General features: G+C 37.6%; 1 protein-coding gene across 2 annotated transcripts in view; it reads right to left on the bottom strand.

Moving 5' to 3' along the window:
• Positions 1–10,261, bottom strand: part of CYSRT1 (cysteine rich tail 1) — a 172,683-nt gene that overhangs the window by 117,550 nt on the left and 44,872 nt on the right. The gene's annotated exons all lie outside the window — the stretch shown is intronic.

The raw sequence follows: 10,261 nt of genomic DNA, 5'->3' as shown, positions 1-10,261 counted from the left end.
TCACTGGGCTGAACTTTCAAGGTGTGGGCAAAGAACTGGCCTGTCCCCACCTTATAGTACTGAAATCACAATTTCATCACTTTCAGCTCTTAAAGGTTTTCTAGAAGGATTCTTAGGAACTAAGAAGCCATGTCCCCTACCTACCTTTCTCTCTCTACCCACTTGTTACCTTCCCACTATTGGAGACTGATGGCTTCTGAAAAGAACCAGGCCTTTGTGGGGTCACAGAATGAAGGAATCTTCCTCAGGGGGAAGATTGTTGTATTACTATAGTCAAGTTTTTAATTCCCACATAAAAAGTTTAGGGTTAAACAGCTTACCTCAGGTTCTGTCCCGTGATTATGATGCTTCAGTGACCTCAGGCTCCAGCTGAGGGTTTATGTGACAGGACCAAGTCAGTCTTTATCCCTTGGTCTGACTTTATTGTCTTGTAATTTGGAATGCTACTTTTACATGCAAATTTGAGCCTAAGAGTATCGTAAAATGAGTTTATGAAGAAGCTCTATAAATGTAGCCATGGATAGTGATTTAAAGTTAGCAGTGGGTTTTTTTTAAATTATTGATCCCTTTTGCTTTTTACTCAGCAGTCATTTGTGTATGTACTGTAGCACCCCTAGGCCAAACACAAATACCCTTCTCTTATTTTTTAAGCAGCTTTTTATTGCTCTTTTGTTTTTATATCATCATAATTTCTGCCAGTATCCCTCTCTTGTCCCCTCCAGGAGAGTTATATGATTTTTTTTTTTTAATTTTATTTTTAATCTAATTACATGCAAAAGTTGTCTAACATTTTTTAACGTTTTTTCAGTCAGCAAAAATCCACTGTCTCTCCTTTCCCCCACCACCAGCTGAGATGGAAAGATAAAATCCTTGTTACAAACATGTGTAGTAGAACAAAATAAATCTCTTCATTGGTTATATCTAAAAGAATACATACATACATGGATATAGAGACATATATGTGTATATACATATATACAGAATGTATTCAGAGAGTACAGAATAAGACATTACTATGTATTATGTATCTATATCTATATTATTTCATTCTATACTTTGAGCCCTTCAATTCTCCATCAGGTAGTAGGGAGCATGTTTCATCATCACTCCTTTGGAGTTATGGTTGTTATTACACTGATCTAAGTCTTTCAGAGTTGTTTGTCTCTACAATATTTTTGTCATTGTAGAAATTATTCTGGTTCTGCTCACTGCATTCTGCATCAGTTCATAGAAGTTTTCCCAAATTTCTTTGAAACTATTTCACCATTTATAGCACAATAGTATTCCATCACATTTATGTCCCATAATATGTTTATCCATTCCACAATTTATGGGTATACCCTCATATTCCAATTATTTGTCACCTCAAAAAGATCTAGAAATATTTTTGTACATCCTTAATTGGAGTTTGTTTTTCTTAGAACTGTTCTCTCCATCTACCTCTCTTTCCCTAATGGATGAAATGTATTTCCAAACTTTGACAGCTAGGTGGTGCCATAGTGCACAAAGCGCCAGGCCTGGAGTCAGTAAGACTCGAATCTTTCTGAGTCAAATCTAGCATCAGACACTTAGTAGCTAGGTGACCCTGGGAAAGTCACTTAACCCTGTTTGCTCAGTTTCCTTATCTATAAAGTGAGCTGGAGAAGAAAATGACAAACCACTCCAGTACCTCTGCCAAGAAAACTCCAAATGGGGTCACAATGGAAACAGCCAAACATTTCCATACTATTCTGTGTATATTCTTCCTTCCTTTGACCATTTTAGATGAGATTGAGTTTTAAGTGCCATTCACTCCCCCCACTGCTTCCTTCTTGTTTGTATAAACTTCTGCATGTGCACCATAATTAGGTGAGATAAGTTTTCCTAAACTTTCCCATTCTGACCCTACCCCATCAAGTGTATTTCTCTTCTCATCTTTCTCCCTTCTTCTTTTAAAATAATCAAGACATAACCACTTCCAGGCCTTTTATCTATTTAGATTCCTTCTGTGACCCCTGATTACACAGAATTTACAGGGGACATAGGTATCATCTCCTCATATGCAACAGAAGCAGTTTATCTTTGGTTAGCCCCTTATTTACCTATTTATATTTCTCATAACTTCAGAGTTTCTGTGCAGCTCTGCTTTTGTCATCAGAAATGCATGGAAGTCTTCTATTTCATTAAAGAAATTTTCCCTCCATAGAATTATATTGTTTTGTTAGGTAAATTACACATACACACATATCCCTTGCTTTATGGAATATTCTATCTTTAGCTCTTTGCTCTTTATAATGGCAGTTGCTAAATTGTGTGTGATCCTAACTGGCTCCTCTGTACTGGAATTCCTTCTCTCTGGCTGCTTGCAGTATTTTTTCTTTGTTACAATAAAAGGGTATTGATTGAGAAGCCAAGATAGCAAAGTGGTAGGAAGAAATATAGTGAGCTCAGAAGCCCTGGATTTGTCTGTGATGTTCCTGGAAGTTTCATTATAGAGTTTCTTTCAGGAGGTGACCAGTGGATTCTTTATTTCCACTTTGTCCTCTGGTCCTAAGACATCTGGGTAGTTTTCTCTTAAGATTTCTTGAAATAAAATATTTAGGCTTCTATTCTCATGGTTTTCAGGTAATTCAATGACTCAATGTGACTTTTTCTTGGATTTCTCCATTAGGGTTTGCTCTGATGTATTTTCTAGGTCTGTTTGGATGAATTTGTGGTGGGAGGATCTCACTATATTTCTTCAATACCCTTTTATTATAATAGAAAAGTTGTGGTTGTTGTTTAGTTGCTTTAGTCAAGCCCAACTCTTTGTGACCTCATTTGGGGTTTTCTTGGCAAAGATATTGGAGTGGTTTGTCATTTCTTTTTCATTTTATAGATGAGAAAATTGAGGCAAACAGAGTTAAGTGATTTTCCTAGGGTCACACAGCTGATCTGAGCCTGGATTTGAACTAAGGAAGGGGAATCTTCCTGCCTCCAGGCCTGATATTCTCTCCACTACACCACCTAGCTTCCCTATAACAAAGAAAAACAGTTAAGCTGAACTGACAGGCATGGTTTCCATTTCTGTTAAAGGATGCAATTGTGACATGCATAAGCCCATACCAAGAGGAGGGAGCTATATTTCATCATTTGTCCTCAGGAACAAATATTGGTCAGTGCATTTAATCTGATTTCAGCTTTCAATGTTATATTCACTACATTATTGTAGTTATTGTGTATATCATTTCTCTGGTTTTATTTTCTTCCTTCTGTATGCCATGTACAAGTCTCTCCATGTTTCTCCTGTGGAAGAAAGACTACATATTCTGTGTTTTTAGCCAAAAGCCTATCAGATCATTATTCCAGCTTAACAGAATACTGGCAAAGCTTCCTCTGCTACTTGAAATTGTCCCAGACCTAATGTCCTCTGACATTTTGTATGGAACAAAAGACAAAATTCCACTGCAAGAGAAAATAAGTTACAACATTAAGTTTATTCTTTTTTAAAATTTACTTAAATAGAACAATAGTAACGTCAGTGTTGGAGCACCCTTGGAGAACTATCTTCCTGATAGTAGTATCTTCCTTCACCTCAACCTGGTCAAAAGCAGACAAAAAAATTGTTTTTGGAGTAATTTTCTTAATTGCATTAAACTGACATTTTATTCTTTTAGTCAAACCTAAGGTAAGCAAAAAGATTAATTTGATTCATGGTAAACTATGGGATGCTACCTGTGGTTAAACACAAAGGGACATTTACTCTATCTCATTCTAGTTTCGGGAATCTGGATCCTTTCCTAAATTTTATTTAGTCTTCTATTACTGAAAATTGACTGAGTCTTTGATCCAAATAAGGCCAAGGATTTCGGACTGCAAAAAGATTTTTCTTTTAATGTTTTCTAGAACAGAAAGAGGTCTCAATGTATATGCTTCCATACTCTGAATTCTCCATATCCATTGTCTCATATAATGCAATAACATCCCACTGCATTCATATATCTCAGTTTATTCAGCCATTTTCTAGTCTGTGCACACCAACTTGGTTTCTATTTTTTAATTAACATAAAAATGCATCAGCAGAATTTTCCAACATAGCACATTTCATTCTTTTATTGGTTTGACTATTTAGTATGATCATCAATATCTTTGTGTGTACTACTGATAGAAATTGTTTCCTTCTGGAAAGACAGGTTAAGAGTGGATGAAAGGAATAGGGAATGAGTAAATCCAATGTTGGTTTCCAAATCCCATGTACCAGTGTTGGGGATGAGGACCATGTCAAAGCTTGAGAGGCAGTGAGGTATAGTAAATACTAGACTACGTATAAGGAGAGACTTGGATTTGAACCCACCTCTAAGGTTTAGTGATTATGTGACAGTGGGCAAGTCACTAACATTTCTGGGCCAAAGGGATTGTAATTCATGTAGCACTTGCCTCAATGGTCTTGGCTCAAAATCAAATGAGATAAAGTATATGCATTGCTTTGCAAGTGGTATGGAAATTATTATTGAAGGAGATATGACAGATGGGAAGAAGTCTTCTTTTAGACAGGAGTAAAGATGGACCAGGGCAGCTAGGTGGCACAGTGGATAGCATGCTGGCCTTAAAGACAGGAGGACTTGAATTCAAATTCAGCCTCAGACACTTACTAGCTGTGTGACTCTGGGCAAGTCACTACCCTCTTTGCCTCAGTTTCTCAACTTTAAAATGAACTGCACCAGCCCTGGAGTCAGGAGGACCTGAATTCAAATCCAGCCTCAGACACTTGACACTTACTAGCCATATGACTTTGGGCAAGTCACAACCCCAATTGCCCTCCAAAAAGAAAAAAACAAATAAAATAAAATGAACTGGAGAAGGAAATGGCAAACCACTCCAGTAGCTTTGCCAAGAAAATTCCAAATGGGGTCACAGAGAGTGTTACATAACTGAAACAACTCAACCACAAAGATGGAACACTTAACCATGAATGATGATAAGGACCAAAGAAATAAATGTTTAAGAAGATTTTTAGATATATTCTAGATTTCTAAAGGTAGTTATGTGAGAAATTAGAAGTATTTTGGATCACATTGCCTTTTGTCTCAGAAGGCAATAATACTCTTCTTCATAGCGTTCATGTCTCAGACAAAATCTTGGACTTGAAGGATGCCTTAGGACGTTTCACTTTGAATTTTTCATTTGACATCATAGGTTGATCACTGATTTCTTTTCATCTAATTTTTTTTCCAGCAGTTGTGTGTGCATGTTTCAGGCAGGGAATGAAATTTCTAGCTTCACATCAAGGTCTTTTACATGAAGCACCTGATTTGTCCATGTGACTGAACTGTGCTTCCTTTGAAAATAACAGCTAATTGTTTGGCTTTTCCTCTGTGTTCTTTTTTCTTTTTTATAAGCAATCAGGGTTAAGTAAGTTGCTGAAGGTTACATGGCCAGTTATTTCTGGGTGTGGTGCTAAGTATCTGAGCCCAGATTTGATCCCCAGGTCATCCCGACACTGGAGCCGGTGCTCTTACTCGCTGAGCAACCTGGCCGCTCCTTCCTCTGTGTTCTTTTGACCTTTTTATGTAAATATGCCTTATTCAAAACCAAGGACTCGTTTTAATTCAATAATCATTTGTAAATTACCCAATCGCTATATGCAGAGGATTGTACTAGTCACTGGTGGAGACAAAAAGATGTTTAAAAGATTTAAGCCCCTCCTCTCCAGAAGGTCACGGTCTTGAAGGTAACAGATAAATAGCTACAATGCAAAACAGAGGATAGGGACATAACAGGGGTACACATGGAATACTGTCCTGGGTACCCCCTTAGTTTCCAGTTCTTTATCACCACAAAAAGAGCAGTTGTGAACATTTTTGTAGTTATCATGGCAGGAGAAAGGCGACTGAGAAAACAAAGATCCAATCTTCTTAGTTTATCGATTTATTATGCAATGCATGCCAATTGCCTAACAGACTGGGGCCTGTACTCCTCAGCTGAGGCCCTGGACCCTGAATACAGGAGGAGACAGACTTTTATACATTAAAAACAATCAAATAGGTTCAATTAACTAAAAGGAAACAATACAATATTAGGTAATCTGATTTCTAATTGGAGGAAAAATTAGAGATTTTCCAATTTGGGAGAGGGAAAATGAATTGGTGCAATTCTCTGAAATCAGAAAAAGAGGTGTACACTTCCTTCCAAGTGTCTATGAACAAGCAAAGAAACATGGAAACAATAACTGATCCATAAACATGGGCCGGTTTTCAGATAAGGCATATGGGTTGCTTGAGATGTACAATTGTGCATTGGTCTTTGGATCTGATTGGGTTTCTGGTCAGCATAACCTAGGTCCTTAGTTAAGGGTCTCTAAACAGCAGGTTCTAGCTTTGCAGCTAGGTCCAAACAAGGCAATAAGGTTTTCTCTCAATTCACACAATTGAATAAAGTTTTCTCACAGGACAGAAATTGGACTAGATCTATAACTGAATAGAAAGGGAACTGAGCTAGCTCCAGAATTGAGTCACAAGATAGAGTCATTATGGTTCACTCTCACTAGGACTGGCTATTCTAATCCCTTTAATTCCCTCAATATCCTCAAAGACCTTTTTCTCTTTTATGATCTTGGGTTAGAAGCCTAGTATTGCTAGGTAATGCTGAGTAAAAGAGGAGGTAGAGTTTAGTGACTTTTGGGGCATAATTCCAAATTGCTTTCAAGAATGACTGTACCAATCTACAGCTGCATCAGCAATCTTTTACTGCTCCTGTTTTCCTGATGCCCCTCCAGCATTTGTCATTTTCCTTTTTGTCAGCCATGCTGATCTGATGGGTGTGATGTAGAACTTAAGTGTTGCTTTAATTTGTATTTCCCTAATTATTGCGATTTGGAGAATTTTTTAATGTGGCTATAGATTGCTTGGATATTTTCCTAGAGAACTATTGGCTCCCTCCATTACTTCTGATGACATTGTGGTCCTCAGAGGATTCTTGTATGTCTCTCTCCTTGCCGCCCCCCGCCCTTCCCATTAGAATGGAATTCATTCATCCTTATAAAGCATGTTCATAACCTTTGATCATTGGTTAATTGGGGATGGCTCTTTTTTTTTTGAAGGGGGAAGGCAAGTTAAGTGACTTGCCCAAGGTCACACAGCTAGTTAAGTGTCATGTGTCTGAGGCTGAATTTGAACTCAGGTCTTCCTGACTTCAGGGCCGGTTCTGTATTCACTGAACTACCTAGCTGCCTCCACTCTTCTTATAAATTGGAATCAGTTCCAATTTATTGATAAATTCCTTATATATCTTGGAAATGAGTCCTTTATCAGAGAAACCTGTTAAGATGTTTTTTTATCCATTTAACTATTTCCCTTTTAATCTTAGTCATTTTGTAATTTGTTTATGCAAAATCTTTTAAATTTTATGTATTTCTTTCCATCCTGTTCTCTTTTACTTTTTTCTTCTTTGCTCTCCATCCCCTCTTCACATAGAAAAAGAGGAGTATGGAATAGGATTGCGTTCAGCACCAATCAATGCTGCGGACTTGATGCAAACAGGTTTTTTTTTCTTCCTTTCATCTGGATCCAAATCACACCTTTTTCCCCTCCTTTTAAACTCCTCTTCACATTTTCCCTTCTGAAGTTAGGGTTTGGTTTGCTTATAATCCCTCCCTTTGTTATGTCTTTCTTGTTCTTTCCCTTCTCCCTATTTCTTTCTGTTTCCCTGTTGAGTTGAATGTATTTCTACATCAAACTATGTATGTTTGTGTTTGTATGTGTTTTCCACCTTGTTTCTCCAGTTTAGATATAACTGAGGTTCAAATTACTCATTCCACCACCCCTTCCTTGTTTATAAATAGACTTGTTATATGAGTTATATGAGAGATTAAGTATTCCCCATTCCTTCCCTTTTCTCCCCTTGTTTATCCTTTCCCTTCCTCCCTTTTTTTTTTTTTAAGCAATTGGGGTTAAGTAACTTGCTCAAGGTTACAGGGCCAGTTATTTCTGGGTGTGGTGCTAAGTATCTGCGCCTGGATTTGATCTCCAGGTCATCCTGACACTGGAGCTAGTGCTCTTACTTGCTGTGCTACCTGGCCACCCTTCCCTTTTCTTTTTCTAAGAACATCAAAGCATAATAAAAATTACTGCCAGACCCTCCGTCCTATTTGCTTCCTTCTGTTATGGTTTTTAGGAGATGCATGTGTATCATTTCCACCCTATCTCCGCTCCCATTAGAATGTAATTAGTTCATCCTTATAAAGTCTTTTCTGATTATTCACTGGTATTTATCTGTTTATGTTTTTCTTTATCCCTATGATCCAACTTCAGAGTTTGTACTTTGCTCCAGTCTTTATCAGGCATGCTTGGAAGTTCATTTCATTAAAGGTCCCTCATTTTTTCCCCTGTGTAAGATTATACTCAGTTTTGCTGGGTAAGTAATTATTGATTTTAAGCCTATATGTTTTGCCTTTTGGAATATTGTATTCAATGATCCCCATTCCTTTATAGTGGTAGCTGCTAAACCTTGTGTGATGCTGATTATGGTTTCTCAGTACTTGAATTCTTTCTCTCTGACAACTTGTATTTTTTCTTTGACTTGGAAGCTCTGGATTTTGGATATCATTTTTTCATTTTGGGATTTCTTTCATGAAATGATTCACTGTATTTTATTTTTACTTTACTTTCTGATTCTCAGAGATTTAGGCCATTTTCTTTTATGATTTCTTGAAATACATTATCTAAGCTTGTTTTTTGGTCAATGAGTCCTAAATTATCTCTTGATCTATTTCCTAGGTCAGTTTTTAATATGAAAGACCTTAGCTCTTCTAATCTTTCAATATTTCACTTTGTTTTAATATTTCTTATTGTTTCATGGAGTCATTAACTCCTCTCTTGTCCCCTTCTAATTTTTGGAGAGTCTCTTACTTGAGTAAGGTTTTATACCTTTTAATTAATTAGTTAATAAAGCTGTGAATTCTTTCCAAGTTTCTCCTCTATAGTTCTCATTTCTTTTCTGATCCTTTCCTCTGTCACTCTCATTTCATGTATAATATTTTAAACTTAAAAAAAAAAAGCTTTTCTTATTTCTTCTAGAAATTCTAATTGATCTCATGGGTGAGCTCTGTTTTTCTTTGAGGCTTTTCTTGTAGGTAATTTGGAATTATATTTGTCTTTGGGTTCTATGTCTGGCATCCATTCCTAGAATCATAAGTCTTTATTTTTTTTTTTTTGCATTCTTCCAGTGATCTGCTCTGAGCTACCCAGGGTTCCTGACCTAGCTGAGTACTCTAGAATCTGAGTCTGGGATCCAGGCCCTTCTGGGTAACCCCTGCTCTGCTGTTCTAGGTTAGAGAACAGAGCTGATGATCTTCTCTGGGCAAGTCCACATTCAGGGCTTTGGGCCTTTTAATTGTTCTCCCTGTCTCAAGTCTCTCCCCCATGCCAGTACATCCTCCCCCCATCTGCTGAAGTGATTTCTGTAAAAGAATAAGTCTGACCTGTCATGTCCCTGCTTGAGCTTCAGTGGTTCCCTGTTACCACCAGGATCATATATAAAACCCTCTGTATGGCATTTAAAGCTCTTCCTAACCTCCACCCCTCCTACCTTTCCAGTGTTTTTATCCTTTACTTCATTCCAACTGCCATTTGATCCACTTGCACTGGCCTGCTTGTAATTCCTCACACAAGACACTGTCTCCCAAAGCCATACCTTGGCACTGGTTGTTCTTCATGCATGAATGCTCTGCTCCCTCACCTCCAACTCTTATTTTTATTCCTTCATATTCCGATTAAATCTCACCTTCTACAGGAGGTCTTTCCCAGTTCCCCTCCCCCGCCTCCCCCAGTGCCTTTCCCTTTCAGATTATCTTCATCTGCTCAGCACTTATTTATTTATTGGTTGTTATTGTTCATCCTTAGTTTTTAAAGACCAATGACCTTAGGGTGATGTCTTGACTTGCATGAGAATTGGATTTAAGTGAGGCAGAACTGCACAGTCTTCAGCCTCACTCTCATCCTCATCAAAGTCCAGTGGCAAGACACAAGTCAAGACAGCTGTTGATGGCTAGGCATCACGAAGTGCTGGAGATACAAAAACAAAACAAAAACACCAGCCGATGCCCTCAAGGAGCATACATTCTAAAGTGGGAGACAAGATGTAAATTATTTGTTAGATACAAAATAAATGACCCCCCACCCAAAAAAAGGCCAAGGTCACTGCATCTATTTTGTTTTTGTTTTTTGCTTTCTTATCTGCAGCACTTAGCACAGAGTAAACATTTAATAATACTTGACAATTAACTGATTAGTGTGCTCCAACACCT

The sequence above is a fragment of the Petaurus breviceps genome, unplaced genomic scaffold (assembly GCF_028583685.1).
Source record: "Petaurus breviceps papuanus isolate PSGF00001 unplaced genomic scaffold, PetGlider_PUasm1.0 90847, whole genome shotgun sequence".
Lineage (NCBI taxonomy): Eukaryota > Metazoa > Chordata > Mammalia > Diprotodontia > Petauridae > Petaurus > Petaurus breviceps.
The sequence above is the reverse complement of the archived record's forward strand: the minus strand, read 5'-3'. Positions and strand labels throughout refer to the sequence as shown.